Source organism: Anabrus simplex, chromosome 14, assembly GCF_040414725.1.
Source record: "Anabrus simplex isolate iqAnaSimp1 chromosome 14, ASM4041472v1, whole genome shotgun sequence".
Taxonomy (NCBI): domain Eukaryota; kingdom Metazoa; phylum Arthropoda; class Insecta; order Orthoptera; family Tettigoniidae; genus Anabrus; species Anabrus simplex.
The window spans coordinates 43,655,483-43,675,879 of record NC_090278.1 but is presented as its reverse complement, the minus strand read 5'-3'; the positions used below and the strand labels follow the sequence as shown (position 1 = coordinate 43,675,879).

The 20,397-nt window shown below is 42.2% G+C and overlaps 1 protein-coding gene across 2 annotated transcripts in view; it reads right to left on the bottom strand.

Moving 5' to 3' along the window:
* Positions 1-20,397, bottom strand: part of LOC136885794 (zinc finger protein 567) — an 81,041-nt gene that overhangs the window by 25,439 nt on the left and 35,205 nt on the right. The window lies entirely within an intron of this gene.

The following is a 20,397-nucleotide window of genomic DNA, read 5'->3' as shown; positions in this document are numbered from 1 at the left end:
TTGTAGGGGGGCCCGCTGTCTGTAATTTTGATTGTTTTGCCAATTTTTCAGATATTTATCTGTTTAGGTCAACTCAAGACCAAATCTGTGCTTTGTACTTTCTGTGCCTGTCTGCCTGCTCCACCATCACGGCGAAATGGCTGCATAGATCTCGACCAAACGCCATATTTAGCGTATACTCGTTACGGTGAAGGTTTTGATATTCACATCATTTTAAAATGACTTTCCTCCATTTTCTCTTGATTTTTCCGTAAACTCCGTGGACTGTATGTGAAACATCTCTTCATTATAAACAACTTATGTTATGTTCATAATTTATCTTACTCTTCAAATGACGGAGAAAATTACTATTTTCCGCGGGTACCATGCTTTGCATTGAGTGACCAATAGACCGACAACGAACCTACAGGTTACCATGGCAACGTCTCTGACTGCTTGCCAGCAGGGAAGTAACGTATTGCTATTTTCGTCCCCATTCCTGTAAATTCGTGGTTGTTCCTTGGGTAGAAAGCAAGAGAGGCATCAATCAGCCATTCTGCGGGATATTGGCAGAATATCGTTAGAGGTTTTAATCGTCCTCGAATAGCTTAAGTAATAATAGAAATATAGAAAGAATTTATTGCAGCCAAATGGCCAAATTGGTACATACATGACATATATTACACTTCCTTAGGAGCTTATTCTGTATAATAGTATCTGTACCGGGTGGTACACCTCCACGCCGCTAATTCAAACTTTGCGCCAGTTAAAACTCCTCTTCTGGAGGAAGCCTGAACTTTAACTTCCATATTAATTCAACGATTTCTCAGAAGATGTCATTACTATAAATTTTGAAGTGTTCTGAACTATGTCAGTTTCGATTCTTTTTTGTTTTATCTGTAGCAAGAAGTGTGAACATTCTCTTCTAGAGGACACTACTTAAGAACTACAATGGTGCACCCTAGTGCGAAGTGAAGGAACCTTTTTTTGAAGAAATTTAGTACTTATAAGTTTGTTCTTTATTAAATTTCTTTCTGCCATTGTTTAAGTTGGCAATGTTAACCCTTTCTTTCCGCCAGTTTTGAATTTGACCAATAAGGAATTTCTGTAATTAATTTTCCACCAATAAGGTGTTTCTTCTTCATCTGGTGTAGTAGTTTTTGCCATTATCCAATAAAATGCTTGTGGGCAGGTGTTATCATTCACGAAACGCCTCGAACTTTCCACGAGGGTATATAAACTGCTAATTTTCGGGTCAACAATGATAAAGGTGTTTTAATTTATTCCACCTATTCAATACTTATATTATATACAATGATTATTGTATTTAGGCTGAAGATGCCCTTAATTGAGGGCGAAACATGTCCCATGTAACTAAGAATTTAATTATGTAACAACTATACGTAATAATATAAGTATTGAATAGGTAGAATAAATTAAAACACCTTTATCATTGTTGAACTGTAAAATTTTCAATACGGACCTAAAATGAGGTTTATAACATGTAATAATTTTCGGGTCTCCGGGCCACTTCAGTAACCTCTATCATTGTGTAAATTATGTAGCAGGGGGCGGGAAGCGCCTCTTTCTTCGGGCAGCAGTTCAACCACCAGGTAATGGCCTTTTAATAACTTCTTTTCTTGCTAGCTCAGCAGTTTAACTCTCGGGGCAGGTCCGAAGCCTTTTACCATGTAACTTTCCTCTAAAATGTAAAGACATTTGGTATCAATTCTATCTTTTAAACTACAAATTGGGATAGAGAGTGCTTAACCCTCTCGAGCTCCCACTCATATTGCTTTGAGGTGAACTTATTTTCACAACCGTTTCTTCCCTTCTAGTGTAATGTAAATCGTTTTCTTATATAAGTCACCTCTTTAGTATGGGATTAGCCCTTGCATTAGTAGCCTAGTGCCAAGTAGGTTTTAGTAAAGTATATTAGGAGTGCAGTTTTGCCTCCTTTCAAATTGGTATTTTGGAGGCCATGTTATTGTCCTGTTTCTTCACTGAATAGGCCTCAGTAGGTTGGGTACTTTAACCCCTGTGTTATTTGTGTTTGGAGGTCAGCTTGAAGGTCGAGTTTGGTGTGGCCTTTTATAGGCTGGAACTTTGAGAGCGGGTTGCTCTTCCCAAAAAATTGTTTCTGTGTGCCTCGAGGAGGCTTTACTGTGTAATTGGGAGCAAGTGCTCCTGGGCATGATTGGGGTTTTCTGCCCCTTTGTCAAATCTTGTATATCGTAAGGTTGGGCTTATAGCTCAAGAATTGTGTGTCTGGCTCTCGGAGCCTAAATCCTGTAACACTGTAATTGTACACTCTCGATTTGTTGTTAAGCTACTGAGTACCTGTTATATTTGTTATTTCTTGATCTTGAAAAGAAAATATAACCTTGTTAAATTAACTTTAATTTCGTATTTTGAGACCTGTTCACCCCAGCACCTTCTTTCACCTCTGCACATCCACAATACTCCGTAACAAGTGGTAGCAGAGCGTGGTTGAATGGGTCTCAATTTAGCCCCTTTTGTCGGCTAAACATGGCTTTGCTTTCGAACTCTAACAATTTTCTCAGTTGCTGGAATTTTTTGATTTTTCCTTTCTCAAAATTGTTCTGTCACCATGTCCGGCCCTCGCGAGGTTCTTCATCCTTTCTATTTGCGTAAAGAGGAATTAATTTATGAACTATCTCTTAGAAACGTACAATCTGGAGGCACGGTTGCAGTCGACTCCAATAAACTAAAAGATTCCCTTGATTTGCCTATTACCATCCCGACTTTGGGAGAGAAAGAAATTGACGACGCTCTCTCCACGATCAATGATAATACTACTGAGCTAGCATCTGTAGTTAGTTTTTTTGAAGAAAATGATCCATCACCAAATCAACTCAAAAGAGTACAGGCTAAGTTGTACCACTTTTATAATAGCGTGTGTGACCTATTGTCTCTGAGGTTAAATGACCTTCAGGGTAAGGAAGCTAGTGCCCTTGCTGAAAACTTGTCCAAAATGTCTGGTAAGGTTAGTCAGTTGTTATCTGGATCTGCGACTCCCAAAATCGACCAGCCTATGGTCGTAAATATAGTTAATGTGGAGGATTCCTCTAAAGAGGAAGGAAGGGATACTGAGGCGACCACACAACGAACATCTGTCCCATTAGGAACCGAGTCCGATCGTCGCACGTCCATTCCACCCTTTGTGTTGAATAGGGCAACTTCGGAATCTGCTTCTCCGCCACTTAGGCCCCTTCCTACTATGTCACCTGGTTTCAGCAGTTTGCCCCATCCTCTAGCAATGTTAGTTAGGGGTATTTCCAAGTTTTTGGTTAACTCTATTAGTGAGGTAATTTCTTTTTTGAGATTTTTGGTCGAGTTCCAAGACCATGCCCTAGTATTTTCCCTCTCTGCTTCCCAAACTCTTCAAATTATTTATCCATATGCCATAGGTGTCCTCTCAGACAAAATAGTCAGGGCAATTGCTGAACAATCATCTATTGAAGACTTTCATGCACACCTTCTCGCAAACTTCATTCCGGCTCGAGCTAGGTCATCCCTTATTCAAAAGCACTACTATCGGGTACAGCGTCTGGACGAAAGTCTTGCCGACTTCATCCAAGACATTAAATTCTATACCAGGGTGTTTGCTCTTTATTTTCCTGAAGATCAAATTGTTCATGCTATTGTGGAAGGTATTTCACCATCCTATCGGTCATATTTGTGTTTTGCGGCGTGCCCGCAAACCTTTTCTGAACTTGAAGCATTGGCCGTCTCAGCGGAAGGAGTTAGATACGCCGATACCTTGCGTGTCACGAAAGAACCCCCCTGCATCCTCTAGTAGTTTTCGGCCTCCACCTCGCCGAACCATCACTGTCCTTAAATGTTATACTTGTGAGTCCCCTGACCATCTTCGGAACAAGTGTCCATCAATTAAATCTAGTGGAACAAGGAATGGAACAGGGTCATCGCAAGCCTGCTTTAAATGCGGCGCATTTTCCCATATCGCCAAGAATTGCCCAAATTCGAATAGCACCCCCTCCTGCTCAACTTCGGGCGCAACTTTCACCAATGCCAATAATAATAAGTGACGAGTGGCTTCGGCTGAGTCGACTACCTCATCTTCCCGAGGGTCAGCCCCTTGTAAACATGTCGAAATTTCAGGGAAAACTCAGTCTTCAAATTTATCCTTTGAATGCCCCAGAGAATGTCTTAGGATTGCGGCGGATACCCCCGCACCTGTTCCATTTCTTAAGATTGAATTAAATAATGAGCCTATAACAGCTCTATTAGATTCGGGCAGTGTTTGTCCTATTATTTCGGCTGAATGGTATTCGAAATTGAAATCCGTTTGTAAACTTCCTGACTATTGTATATCTTCAGTTCAATATGTTTCGGCTAATTCTTCTCCATTAGAAATTTTAGGCTCCTTTTATGTCAAAATTCGTATTTTTAAATTTACTTGGAAAGTTAAATTGTTTGTGGCCAAGCACTTGTCTTGCCCCATTAGATTGGGAGCTGACTTCATTTCTCACACCGGTGTAGTGCTCGACCTTCAGAGTAAGTCATGCACATTCAAATTTGCTTCCAATTGTAAAATCCCCTTGTTAAAGTGTAGTTCTGTATCATGTTCATGTATTTCGCCTACCCAGGATGAGATGTTGTTAGATCTTAGACATCTACCTGAGGAGCAGGCTGACAGTATTTGTAAGTTGTGTCAGTCGTTTCCAGAGGTGTTCTCTGATACTCTTGGTGTGACTGACCTTATTGAATACAAAATTGAGGTTACGGATTCGATTCCTGTCCGTTTTCCACCTTATAGGCTATCTCCACCTAAAATGAAGGCTCTGAAAGAAATCATTGATCAAATGTTAAAGGATGGTATTATTCGGCCCTCTAAGTCGGCGTATTCTTCACCTAGTTTTCTAGTCCCGAAACCCCAAGGTGGCTTCAGGGCTGTCATTGATTATAGGGCTCTCAATCGGAAGGTGGTGTTACAATCTGTGCCCCTTCCCAACCTTCATTCTTGTTTTTCATGGTTTCGTAAAGCTAAGTTCTTCACCATCTTCGATTTGAATCAGGCCTATAATCAAATTCCCCTGGCTGAAGAGTCTAAACATCTTACAGCGTTTGCCACAGATTGGAATCTGTATGAATACAACCGCGTGCCTTTCGGGCTCCCCACCGGAGCAGCTGTGCTTACGAGGCTACTAGATAGGGTCTTCTCCGACATCAAATTTGAGTACTTATACCACTATCTTGATGATGTCATCGTATTTTCGGAGACTTTTGAAGAACATCTAGATCATCTGCGAGAAGTTCTCAATCACCTTCGTAAGGCTGGGTTAACTGTGAAGTTGTCCAAGGTTGCCTTCGCTAAGCCCTCCATGTCATTCCTAGGGCATATTGTGTCGCCTGATGGTGTTGCAGTCGATCATCCTAGAACACAGGCCATCCGTGATTTTAAACCTCCCAAGGACATCAAAGGTATCGCCAGGTTCATTGGTATGGTGAATTTCTTCAGGAAGTTTATTCCTAACTTCGCTAATAGAGCGGCGCCCTTGAACCTTCTTCGTAGGAAAGGCATCAAATTTGAGTGGGGACCTTCTCAACAAGCCGCTTTTGAAGATCTTAAATTAGCTCTGTGTAATGCCCCTGTTCTGACTATGCCCGATTTCTCCAAAATATTCATCGTCCAAATCGACGCGTCGTCGGCGGCGGTAGCTGCAGTCCTTCTTCAAGAGACTGAACTATGCCTCTGCCTATGCCTCTAGGACTCTATCAGCTCAAGAAGCCAAGTATTCCATCTATGAGCTCGAAGGTTTGGCAGTCTTATTTGCCTTAGAAAAGTTCCGTCTCTATCTGGAACATGTCAAATTCGACTTGGAGACTGATAATCAAGCCTTAAGCTGGGTCTTAGGTAGGCCGCGTCATACTGGTCGTATAGCCCGGTGGGCTATCCGAATTTCGGCATTCCAATTTGACGTTAGGCATATCAGAGGTACTGAAAATGTTGTCGCAGACGGACTCAGCCGTATGTTTTCCAATGACGTCGAGACCCATGAACTGGTCGACAGTTCATCACCTCCCGAGTCCATACTATCTGAGGTTAATGCCATCTTAACAGATGCTCCCATGCTCTTTAGGGATATTGAGAAATATCAACGTGAAGATCCGACACTGGCTCCGATAATGGAAACCCTTTCTTCTGGGGAACACGTCGTCCCTTATGTACTGAGGAAAGGTGTTTTATGTTGCCCTTCGAGGCATGATAAGATGATGAAAGTTGTCGTTCCAGCTGTTCTTGTACCTATGATCTTCAAGTACTATCATGAGACCCCATTAGGGGGCATCTAGGCATCTTTGAAACTCGTGAAAAGATTCGTGAAAGGTTCATCTGGAAAGGTATGGACGGTGAAATCCGTGAACTAGTAAAGGCTTGTAAATCTTGTTTGCTTAGTAAACCAACCATGTCCACCAAGGTAGGCCTTTTGTCCTCTCATCAAGCGTCGCGCCCAATGGAACGCCTGTATATTGATTATGTAGGACCCTTCCCCCAGTCAAAGGGAAATGCCAACAAGTTCATCTTTGTATGCGTAGATGGTTTTACAAGATTTTCCTGGTTATTTCCGACTAAGCTGGCTACCGCTCAGTCCATCATCATTTGTTTAAATTCTATCTTTGCTTCTTTTGGTCCGTGTCAATATATTGTGTCTGATAATGCTAAAGCTTTCACCTCCGATCTCTTTCGTAAATTCTGTTTTGATCTGTCCATATCTCATGTGACAATGTCTGCTTATTATCCTCAACCCTCTCTGGCTGAACGGGTTAATCGTAATCTGAGGTCCGCGTTGATTGCCTATCATCATGAAGATCATTCTAGGTGGGACACGTCCCTGCACTGGTTAGCTTTTGCTTTGAATTCGGCGGTTCATGAATCTCATAAGTTTACTCCAGCTTCTTTGATGTTCAAGTTCGTTCCCAACACGCCGCTCTCTAACCTCTGGTCTCTGTGTGACATTCTACCCGAGACAATAGATCCAGATAATATTAAAGATCTTTGGAAGAAGGCTACAGCCAATCTTAAAGTGTCTCATGAAAAGGTTAGGGAAGGATATGATCGTGGATGGAGACCCACCCATTTGAAGGTAGGTGACCAGGTGATGGTCAAAAATTTTGTTCCCGTGGGCAAGCCTGCCCCCAGATTTCATGGGCCGTGCATAATTCTCGATTTTCTTACGCCGGTCACGCTGTTATTAAGCAATCCAGCCACCGAGAGGATATTTAGGGTTCACCTGTCGCATGTGAAACCTGTATAATTTCTGTGCTAACTTGCTTCATATAATTTTGAAAGAAATATGAAGGTTATATTTTTTTTTGAGGGGTTTCACTTTTAAGGCCTTCTGTCCTTTCAATAATGTTCTTTATATTTAAGCATTCATTGTAAAAACCTTCCCCGACCAGTTAAACTGCAGTCCTGTCCTTACTATGGCCATTACCATGCTCCCGTCTCCTGCTAACATAAAACGGTGGCTTATTGGAATGAAATAAATATCTCCATGCCGCTGGCCCCTCAACCTCGCCACAAACACTGAACCCTAAAATCATTCTGGTCAAAACAAAATTCTGCCGCCGAGCTTTAATGTTTCAGTGTCCCCGCAGCCGCGCGGCGCCGTACCGCCACTGAGGTGGGGTAAGGGCCCGCTCTACTCCAGTGAGGTCAACCTGCGTACGGCAAGCCGGAGTCCTCCTCCCGGCCAAGGCTGATGTGCGGCGCACAACCTGCAACTTGCCCGCGACCTGTATGTTCCATTACATGTTATAAACCTCATTTTAGGTCCGTATTGAAAATTTAACAGTTCAACAATGATAAAGGTGTTTTAATTTATTCCACCTATTCAATACTTATATTATCACGTATAGTTGTTACATAATTAAATTCTTAGTTACATGGGACATCAATTAAGGGCATCTTCAGCCTAAATACAATAATCAAAAATACAACTAAATTAAAAGTGGAAGTTAAATACAATCATCAAAAATACAACTAAAATAAAAAGTGGAAGTTAAAAGTTTAGTCTGTTCTTAAAATTCAGAACAATAAAATTGTGAAAAATGATAAAATAAAAAGATGCTAATGGAATACTGTCTTATGATTAAACTATAATCTTGTCGGAGACTAAAACTTCTATTAAAATTCGAATTAAAACAGTTCATATAAAATATTGGAAAATCAAAGTGGTAGTAATAAAAAGCCAACGACATGAGGGCGTGTACACAAGCATAACCTTGATTGTCAAGAATACAATCTTTTCAAGGCCGCTGATGAAATTCGTAGTAAGTAAGGCAGAAGCGTCTATTGAAAAATTGTAAGAGGCCGTTAGCACCGGTAGGTAATAAAATGGCTGAATTCTTGCCAGAAAATGTCAACAGATGCAGAAATAAGTTTTATGTAAGTGGAAGTTGTTATTTCTTAACTACTGTTGAGTTGGTTGCTGTTAGACGGGCATGTTATTGTCCTGTTTCTTCACTGAATAGGCCTCAGTAGGTTGGGTATTTTTACCCCTGTGTTATTTGGGTTTGGAGGTCAGCTTGAAGGTCGAGTTTGGTGTGGCCTTTTATAGGCTGGAACTTTGAGAGCGGGTTGCTCTTTCCAAAAAATTGTTTCTGTGTGCCTCGAGGAGGCTTTATTGTGTAATTGGGAGCAAGTGCTCCCGGGCATGATTGGGGTTTTCTGCCCCTTTGTCAAATCTTGTATATCGTAAGGTTGGGCTTATAGCTCAAGAATTGTGTGTCTGGCTCTCGGAGCCTAAATCCTGTAACACTGTAATTGTACACTCTCGATTTGTTGTTAAGCTACTGAGTACCTGTTATATTTGTTATTTCTTGATCTTGAAAACCTTGTTAAATTAACTTTAATTTTGTATTTTGAGACCTGTTCAAACCAGCACCTTCTTTCACCTCTGCACATCCACAATACTCCGTAACAGTATCTAATTGTAATATTCAATATATAGTATTCAAACAGTTTTATCCGCCCTCATTTCTCCATATTATATTCATTTAGCTGTGTGGTTCCTCTTAAGTGTGCATGGTTATGTCTTGCTATACTCAACAATAGACTTTTGCCTCTTATTACACATGCTTAAGTGGTGCCTGTCACAGAGTTGGTTACACAGTGCGCATACACAGTTTTTGGATGGTTCGTGGTATTTCTTGTTCTGGCAGATTTTATGGTGAAATCCATGGATTGCCAGTCTGGTGAGTAAAGGGGTTAAACTGCTGAGTGTTTAAGACAGTGAATTCTGTTTGAATTGCAAAATGTAGGTGGTGCCTCGAGGGGCCTGGAAAATGTAAACTTTAGTCAGCAAAGATGCTCTGCTTAAGGCAGAAAGGGTATAAGGTTCAGAGCGCAGTCTCCTAGGTGAATTCATAAAGCATAGACGCCCTTTACAGTTTTGAAGAGGCGTTTGTATACCTTGTAAATGAAATTGGGAGATCTGTCTCCTTGACTATTGAGTGGATGGAGCCACAGTGCTCAAGTAACATCTGTAAAATTGGGAGCTTCAAGCTCAGCTGATTGTCAAACTTTCTAACTTCCCGTCCTTGTATCTAAGCTAACGAGCTGAAATCTTGTTCTGTCGCTGAGCGACGTTTTTGTTAAAATTGGATATTTGAAAAAATAAGAAAACAGCCAAAAGGAAATATAACCTTGATTTTAAAACTTTTTATTAATCTTTTGATTAACGGAGATCGACACATTCTTGCCTGCACCTTTTTTCACCCCTCTGTTCCATGCAAACAAGTGGTAGCAGTGCGTGGTTCAATTGGTCTAGATAAAGCCCATTTTGACGGCTACTAATAGAAATCTACATCGAACTCTAAAAATGTTCTTGGTTGCTGGAAATTTTCAAAATTATTTTCATTTTCTATCAACATGTCCGGTCCTCGTGAAGTCCTTGCAAGCGAGTATTTGTGCAAGGAGGTATTGATTTACGAACTTCTAATCAGGAAAGTCCAATCTGGAGGCATGGTTGAGGCAGATATTGCAAAACTTAAGGAATCCTTAGAACTTCCTATTTTTATCCCGGTATTTGGGGAAAAAGAGATTGATGAGGCTCTATCCACTATCACTGATAATACCACCGAGCTTGCTTCTGTAGTTACGTTTTTGAAGAAAGTGGTCCTTCTGCTAATCAACTTAAAACAGTTCAGGCCAGACTGTTTCACTTCTACAATAGGGCTAGGGTCCTATTGTCTCTGAAATTGAAGGATGATCATGCTAAGGATGCGAGTAATCTTGTGGACACCTGTTTGAAATGTCGAATAGAGTTAGTCAATTGTTGACCGGGGCCGCTACTCCTAAAAGCGACAAGGTTCCTCTGGTAAACTTGTCGACGGAGGAAGAATCTAGTAGAGCAATTGAGAGTAGGAAATCTGTTGCTACTCGACAACCATCTGCCCCATCGGAAAAAGTGTCGGACCATCTAAGACAACTTCCACCCTTCTTTCTGAGAAATGCAGTGTTTGAACCGTCTCAAATCTCCAATGCCGTCACCTGTTATTTCGCCCGGCTTCAGCAGCTTGCCCCACACCTTAGCCATGTTGCTTAAAGTTATATCCACGTTCTCCATTAACTCAAGTAATGAAGTCATTGCATTTTTAAAAATTTTTAGTCGAATTTCAAGACCATGCTTTATTGTTTGCTCTCTCTCTCTCTCCCAAATACTTCAAATAATTTACCCTTCTTCTGTAGGTGTCTTCTCAAACAAAACTGTAAGCAATAGCTGATAGATCTTCAATAGAAGATATCCATGCCCATCTTTTGGCTAACTTCATTCATGCTAGAGCTATGTTATCTTCAATCCAGAAGTACTATTTTAGAGTACAAATGTTGGACGAGAACCTTGCTGAATTTATCTAAGATATAAAGTTTCATACGAGGGTATTCGCTCTTCATTTCCCAGAAGATCAAATTGTCCAAACTATAGTAGAAGGAATATCTCTGCCCTATAGGATGTACCTATGTTTCGCTTCTCGGCCCCAAACCTTCTGGGAATTAGAAGCAATGGCAGTATCAGCCGAATTACGAGTCGCCAAGGAGCCCCATTCGCCATCTAACTCTTCTCGGCCACCACCTCGCCGAACATTTCCAACTCGCAAGTGTTTCGCATTTGTATCAACGGAACACCTTAGAAACAAATCCCCTTGGTAAAATCTAGTAGAACCAGCAACAGAGCTGCTGCTTCAAGTGCGGGTCATTTCCCCATCTTGCTAAGAATTGCACCTTAAGTAACAGCACACCTTGTGGTGCTGCCTCCACGAAACCATGCGATAGGAAGTGACAAGTGTCACCGGCGGACCCACAAAATTCTCCTTCCAGAAGCTCAGTCCCTATTCGATTAGGCAACAAATCCTTCAAAGATAAATTTTCATCTAATTTGTCACTTGAGGCCCAAGAGAACGCCTAAAAATTACTTCCGAGAGTCCAGGATTTGTACCATATCTCAAAATTGTAGTAAATAACGAACACGTCACGGCTCGATTACATTCTGGAAGCGTGACACCCATTATTTCTAACTGGTATTCTCAATTAAAAGCTTCATGTAAATTTCCAAACTATTGTTTCTCTTCTATCAAATGTGTTTCGGCAAACTCGTCGCCATTGGAAATTTTAGGCTTCCTTTTTGCTAAAGTTAGCATTTCAAAATTTACCTGGAAAATAAGTTATTTGTAGGTAAACAATTGTCTTGCCCTGTAATACTGGGAGCCTATTTTGTGTCTCATACAGGTCTTGTGCTCGACATTCAGAGCGAGTCGTGCTCCTTCAAGTTTGCAAGTAACATTAATATCCCTTTGCTGAAATGTAATTCTGCGTCATTTCCATCTATTTCGCCTACACAGAGTGATATGTCATTAGATCTTAGTCATCCACCTGAGGATCAGGCTGAAAAAATTAGAAGGTTGTGTCAGTCCTTTCCTGACGTATTCTCAGATATCCTTGGAAAAACGGACCTGATTGAGTACAAGATTGAGCTAACAGATTCCATTCCAGTTGGGTTCCCTCCTTATAGGCCATTTCCCTAAAAATGAAATCATCGATCAGATGTTGAAGGATGGTATTATTCGACCTTCCAAGTCGGCGTATTCATCGCCCATTTTCCTTGTACCGAAATCGCAAGGTGGTTTCAGGCCTGTGATTGATTACAGGGCTTTGAACCATAAGGTGGTGTTACAATCTGTGCCCCTTCCTTACTTTCACTCCTGTTTTCCTAGGTTTTGCAAAGCTAAGTTCTTTACAATCTTAGATCTTAACCAGGCATATCATCAAATAATTTTGACAGAAGAATCAAAACATCGAACGGATTTTGCCACGGATTCGAATCTGTAGGAATACAACTACGTGATCTGCTGTCCTCACTAGACTGGTCGGTAGGGTCTTCTCGAATATTTGTACTAATACCTCAATGATCCCCTCAAGTTTTCAGAAACCTTTGAAGAGCACTTAGATCATCTGAAGGAAGTCCCCAATCGCCTTCGGAAGGCTGGGCTGACTGTCAAATTATCTAAGGTAGCTTTCGCTAAGCCTTCTATGTCGTTCTTAGGGCATATTGTGTGGCCCGATGGAGTTTCCCTTGACCATTCCAGAACACAGGCTATTCGTGACTTCAAGCCTCCTAAGGACATCAATGGAATCGCTAGATACATGGCATGGTGAATTTCCACACGAAATTTATTCCTAATTTTGCCAACAGGACGGCATCCCTGAACCTGCTGCGTAGGAAACGTCATATATGAACGGGAGCCCTCGCAGCAAGCTGATTTTGAAGACCTTAAATTAGCTATTTGTAATTAGATATGCCTAAGTTCTCTAAGAAATTCATTGTCCATCTGGTGCCTCTTCATCTGCTGTTGCCGCTGTCTTTCAAGAAACGGAACTCTGAAAAAGGCCCATCGCCTATGCGCCTAGGACCTCATCGGCTCAAGAAGACAAGTATTCTATCTACAAATTAGAGGGTTTGGCAGTCTTGTTTGCGCTGGAGAAGTTCCCTAGAAAACTAAGTTATTTGTAGCTAAACAATTCTCTTGCTCTGTAATATTGGGGGCCGATTTTGTCTCATACAGGTCTTGGGCTCGACATTCAGAGCAAGTCGTGCACCTCCAAGTTTGCTAGTAACAATAATATCCATTTGCTGAAATGTAATTATGTGTCATTTGCATCTATTTCGCCTACCCAGAGTGAGATGTTGTCAGATCTTAGGCATCTACCTGAGGATCAAGCTGAAAGCATTAGAAGGTTGTATCAATCCTTTTCTGACGTATTCTCAGATACCCTTGGAGAAACCGACCTGACTGAGTACAAGATTGAGCTAACGGATTCCATTCCAGTTAGGTTCCCTCCTTGTAGGCTATCTCCCTAAAAATGAAAGCCCTTAAGGAAATCGTCAATCAGATTGAAGGATGGTATTATTCGACTTTCCAAGGGGGCGTATTCATCGCCCATTTTCCTTGTACCAAAACCTCAAGGTGGTTTCAGGCCTGATTTATTACAGGGCTTTGAACCGTAAGGTGGTGTTACAATCTGTGCCCCTTCCTGACCTTCACTCCTGTTTCAAATTATCTAAGGTAGCTTTTGCTAAGCCTTCTATGTCGTCCTTAGGGCATATTGTGTCGCCCAATGGGGCTTCCCTTGACCATTTCAAAAGACAAGCTATTTGTGATTTCAAGCCTCCTAGGGACATCAAAGGAATGGCTAGATTCATAGGCATGGTGAATTTCTTCAGGAAATTTATTCCTAAATTCGCTAAGAGGCGGCGCACCTGAACCTTCTGCGTAGGAAAGGTGTCAAATTTAAATGGGGGCCATCGCAGCAAGCCGCTTTTGAAGACCTTAAATTCGCTCTTTGTAATGCCCCGGTATTAGCAATGCCTGATTACTCTAAAAAAATCATTGTCCAAACTAATGCCTCGTCATCTGCTCTTGCCGCTGTCTTTCAAGAAACGGAACTCGGAAGACAGCCCTTCACCTGTGGTGCGTCTAGGACCTTATCGGCTCAAGAAGCCAACAATTCTATCTATGAATTAGATGGTTCGGCAGTATTCCTTGCGCTGGAGAAGTTCCACCTTTATCTGGTACGTGATGAATTTGAATTAGAGACAGATAACCAAGCCTTAAGTTTGGTTTTAGCTAGGCCTCGTGGTAAGGGACGTATCGTCCGATGGACTATCAGGATCTCTGCATTCCAATTTGATGTACGACAGATTAGGGGATCAGAAAATGTAGTTGCTGATGGACTAAGCGGCATGTTTGCTAGTGATGTTGAGACCAGTGAACAGGAAGATTGTTCTTCTGTTTCTGTGCCCATACATCCTAGTATTAATGCTATGCTATTGAGAAATATCAACGAGAATAGCCAGTGTTGGCTCTGATAATGGAAAGTATTTTTTCTGGGGACATGCTGTCCATTATGTGTTGAGGAACAGCGTTTAGTGTTGCCCTTCGAGGCATGATAAGGAAATGAAAGTTGTGGTTCCAACCATTCTTGAGCCAATGATCTTCAAATACTATCATGAAACTCCGTTAGGGTGGCATTTATGCATCTTCAAAACAAGGAGAAAATCAGAGATGTTTATTTGGAAGAGTATGGACGGTGAAGTCAGAGAAATGGTTAAGGCTTGTAAACCTTGCTTTCTTAGTAAGCCCACCTTGTCCACTAAGCTAGGACTATTGTCAGCGCATCAGGCATCTCGCCCCATGGAGCGTTTATATATAGACTACGTCGGACCTTTCCCCGATCAAAGGGGAACGGGAATAAATTCATTCTTGTATGTGTAGACGGTTTTACTAGATTTTCATGGTTGTTGCCGACTAAGCTGGCTACCGCTCAGTCTATATTTTTTTTGCCCCAACACTATCTTTACTTCTTTTGTTCCCTGTCAATATGTAGTTTCTGATAACGAGGCTTTCACATCTAACTTATTCCGAAAATTCTGTTTTGATCTGTCCATATCACATGTAACAACTTCCGCTTATTACCCTCAACCATCTCTGCTGAGCGGGTCAATCGTTATCTTCTATCAGCGTTGGTCGCTTTTCATCATGAAGATCATTCCAGGTGGGATACTACTCTGCACTGCTTATCTTTTGCTTTCAATTCGGCTGTTCATGTGTCCCACAAGTTCACCCCTGCCTCTTTCATGTTCAAATTTGTTCCCAACACGCCGCTGTCTCATCTTTCGTCACCGAGTGACATATTAGGTGAGACAAAGATCCTGATAATATCAGAACCTTTGGAAGAAGACTAGAAGTAATCTTAAGTCCTTTCATGAAAAGGTTAGAGAGAGATACCATTGTGGACGGAAGCCCACCAATTTAAATGTTGGAGACCAGGTTATGGTTAAGAATTTCGTTCCTGCAGGCAAGCTTGCCCCCAGATTCATGGGCCATGTATTATTCCGGACTTCTTAACTCCTGTCACTCTTCTGATCAGCAACCCAGCCTGCACCTTACGCAGATCAAACCAGTATACCTTTTTGTTTTTCAGTATACAGTAGGCCATTAAGTCATGGCAGTGAGAAAATGTTATATTAAAACAGACAGTCTTGAATCAAAAAATTAATTGGGTAAAGTACACTGACTGACAGAGCAAATGCAACACCAAGAAGGAGTGGTTTGAAAGGGATGAAAGTTGGGGAAAAAACAGAGACGGCACGGACGAATAATTGATGTTTATTTCAAACCGATATGCAGGTTACACAATGCGCATGGCATCGACTCAGAAGGATGTAGGACCACCGCGAGCGGCGATGCACGCAGAAACACGTCGAGGTACAGAGTCAATAAGAGTGCGGATGGTGTCCTGAGGGATGGTTCTCCATTCTCTGTCAACCATTTGCCATAGTTGGTCGTCCGTACGAGGCTGGGGCAGAGTTTGCAAACGGCGTCCAATGAGATCCCACACGTGTTCGATTGGTGAGAGATCCGGAGAGTACGCTGGCCATGGAAGCATCTGTACACCTCGTAGAGCCTGTTGGGAGATGCGAGCAGTGTGTGGGCAGGCATTATCCTGCTGAAACAGAGCATTGGGCAGCCTCTGAAGGTACGGGAGTGCCACCGGCCGCAGCACATGCTGCACGTAGCGGTGGGCATTTAACGTGCCTTGAATACGCACTAGAGGTGACGTGGAATCATACGCAATAGCGCCCCAAACCATGATGCCGCGTTGTCTAGCGGTAGGGCGCTCCACAGTTACTGCCGGATTTGACCTTTCTCCACGCCGACGCCACACTCGTCTGCAGTGACTATCACTGACAGAACAGAAGCGTGACTCATCGGAGAACACGACGTTCCGCCATTCCCTCATCCAAGTCACTCTAGCCCGGCACCATGCCAGGCGTGCACGTCTATGCTGTGGAGTCAATGGTAGTCTTCTGAGCGGACGCCGGGAGTGCAGGCCTCCTTCAACCAATCGACGGGAAATTGCTCTGGTCGATATTGGAACAGCCAGGGTGTCTTGCACATGCTGAAGAATGGCGGTTGACGTGGCGTGCGGGGCTGCCACCGCTTGGCGGCGGATGCGCCGATCCTCGCGTGCTGACGTCACTCGGGCTGCGCCTGGACCCCTCGCATGTGCCACATGTCCCTGCGCCAACCATCTTCGCCAAAGGCGCTGCACCGTGGACACATCCCTATGGGTATCGGCTGCGATTTGACGAAGCGACCAACCTGCCCTTCTCAGCCCGATCACCATACCCCTCGTAAAGTCGTCTGTCTGCTGGAAATGCCTCCGTTGATGGCGGCCTGGCATTCTTAGCTATACACGTGTCCTGTGGCACACGACAACACGTTCTACAATGACTGTCGGCTGAGAAATCACGGTACGAAGTGGGCCATTTGCCAACGCCGTGTCCCATTTATCGTTCGCTACGTGCGCAGCACAGCGGCGCATTTCACATCATGAGCATACCTCAGTGACGTCAGTCTACCCTGCAATTGGCATAAAGTTCTGACCACTCCTTCTTGGTGTTGCATTTGCTCTGTCAGTCAGTGTATAATTTGAAATATCGAGGCCTTCTGCCCAACTGATATATCACATGTTCCACCTCTCATTGTTCAACCTATGTACAAATCTTCCCCTCTAACAAGGCTTATGTTCCATTACCTAGCTGCCATTACCTTATCCACGCCTCGAAAACCAAGCCTGCAAATCACGCACTCATCCTCAATGCAGCCCGCTTCATCTGAATCCGCAGCTCAGAAAAATAGTCAACTCAAATCTCCACAAAAACAATTTCTGTCGCCAAGTAAATGACTGTTTCAGTACCCTATCTGTTATCATCGGCCGTATCTCAACATCTAGCGAGAGATGCCGGCGTGGGGTATGGGCCCACTCTGCTCTGGCCCAGTTTCCTGCATAACGGCGTACTCGAACACCATCCTAGCCGGCAAGGGCTGAAATGCGGTAACCCAACCGCCTACACATCTTGGAGCAGTATCACTATATCTGATCTATGGCGACCATTACCTTGGATACCCCTCTCATGGTAGCGGGAGAGATGTAGCTGAAAGAACTTGGCGCCTGTGGCGGCCTCTCCTACCGTCAAGCCCTGAACTGTATATCCTGTACTGGCACGGCTGCAAGAAGACTTCAAGACTGGTTTTCGGCGCAATTGCTTAAAATGAACTCTTTCAAGAAAAACTGTACAACTGTACAAGTTCATTTTTTTCTAACAAGCACATTTCTAACACTATGAGGAGAAACTTTAAGGGGGGGGGGGGGGGGGAGGTCTGTACCGCAAGGTACACCGGCCATGTTCATTCAAATGAGGCGCCTTGAAAAATGCCATCTTCACTATAAGGATTGCAAAAAATAGTGCAAAAAATGTGAACTTTTCTCTATAGATGTCTCTACCAAGAAATAACTTACATTATGCCCTCCAATGTGAAGAGGATCTATTAAACTCTCAAAGACATTTTTTTAAATTTTCAGGTTTACTACATTGAGCTGGTTGTTCTATGCTTTTTGTGTGTTATGCCTTTGCTGGCAGGACCTAGTGTTTACAGTGCACTATGTCTTCTGGTATGGGCTAGAGCAATTTTGTTACTTTCAATGATCTGTCTCTGTCTTACCCTTGGCTTTGACAATATGAAAGTGACTGAGGTATGAGCGATGCTAGTAATGCCATTCCTTATGCAGCAAGTCCCTGCTATGAATGGTGTTAAAACATTGCTCATAGGATCGGTTGGTGCATGCATTTCAGTGGGCTTGGCAGACTGATATGTAATAGGAACTTCTGGCACGGTGAGGAAAGCAACGGGAAACTACTTCACTCCTCATTTCCCTAGTACGCCTCATCAGTGATGTCTAGGCCATCTATAACAGCTGATGGCAGAGCTGTTGAGCATCCAACCAGCCTTAGGGGTGAAGACTGAACATACATACAAGGTTGTCAACAGTTCAATCTCACTCCGCCAACTTCAAAACTGACCAATAGTTCATTTGTATATGTATTTTTCCACCAGTAATATTCATCTTCTACCTATTTAATTAGCCAATAGGAACCGTATTCTATACTTTTGATTACCCAATAAGATTACGAGGTGTGTAGGGCGTTAGCCCTGAGTACTCTAGAACCTTCCCCTTGGGTATTAAACCTGGCACTTTTTCGAAATACATTGTCTTATTGATCATTCAGTTTACTGAGTGCGTGCTAATTTAGGAGGCGAGGGCATCTCGCCCTTCATCGAGCTTTACAGCAGATTAAGGTAATGGCAGCTATTTAATATCTATGAGATAGCCTCTGAAAGGTAGCTCGAGAGGAAGGCTTCCTCTCTTTAATAATGTAACCTTAAATTTCCAATCATCTAAAATGTAGATTTCTACTGTAATTTTCAAACTACCCGAAAAGCACTTAGCTTAAATTTGGGAATAGAGAATGTGAAACCCTCTTAAGTTCCCTATCAACTTGACTTCGAGGGGACTATGATTTTGTAATAGTTTTCTGTCTGTAACTTAAAAATTTTCTCCATCTAGTCAACTCAGTAGTATAGGATTAGACTCTGTAACGCTGGGCAATGAGCTCAAAAAGGATTTTAAATTCTAAGTTTAAGTTTCAAGGAGTTCAAGTGTCCGCCTCCAAATAATTTTCATTCTTGGGCAAGTAAGTTTAACCTGTGTTTTTTCTTCCCACAAAGGCCCAGTAGAATGAGTTTTCGATACTCCTGTAAAATTCAACCATTTATGTTAAGTGGTTAGACTGTTAAGAGTTTGAATTGCAAAATGTAGGTTGTGCCTCGAGAGGCCTGAAAGTGTAAATTTTAGTGAAAAAAGATGCTCTGGTTAAGGCAGTAAGGGTATGAGGTTCGGAGCGCAGTCTCGAGCATACACGCCCTTTCTATATTTGTAGAGGTGTTTGTATACCTTTGAAATGTAATTGGGATATCTGTCTCCTTGACTATTGAGTGGATGGAGCCACAGTGCTCAAGTAACACATGTAAAATTGGGAGCTTGAAGCTCAGATGATTAGTTGACAAATTTTATTGATTTTCTAATTTCCCCTACCTTGTATCTAAGCTAACGAGCTAGTGAAATCTTCTTCTGTCGTTGAGAGACGTTTTTGTTTAAATTGGACATTTGATTGTCGTAGATAGACCCATTCATGCCCGCACCTTCTTTCACCCCTCTGTTCCACGCAAACACGGTACCAATTACAAAAAGCCTTATTTCTTATTCCAGTTCATTATTCATATATATATATATATATATATATATATATATATATATATAAGAAGATAAACGTCTCATTATACTGCCATCTAGGACCCAATCTCATAATCATTACAAGATAAAATAAGCTTCACATACTGTAATGCTCCGAGTCCTACTTTCTGGAAATATAGCCACCCATTTAGTCACTATTCTACCTAGCCAAACTGCACTTAATTTTGTCAGATGTCTCCCAAGTTCTGTCCTATCAAAACCTATAGAGATGTCCATCATGACACATTTGACCTCCTAAATCAAAAATATCTCCTATATCTTAGTGGAATCTACAAGATGAGCTTCAGTGGAATAATGTTCCCTAAACCTGAACTACCTTCTATTGAACCAGTTATTAATTTTGTAAATGTGCATATCATCATCAGAAAGAATGAATTCCAAGAGCTTGCATGCATCACCAGACAAGATGACTAGTGTGTAATTATTGGCATTATGCACATCACATTTCTTTATACACAGGGTGCTACTACACCTATTCCTCATTCATCGGTATAGCTGCTTCATACATACACTTATCAATTAAACACTACAGATTTGGTTCTATATTTCAACCAATTGACTTTCGTATATCCCCAGAAAGTTTACCAATCCCAGGAGCATTTTTAGTTTTAAATTTTTGTACTTTATTTTCAATCTTTAAAAACTGTAGATCCATGTGG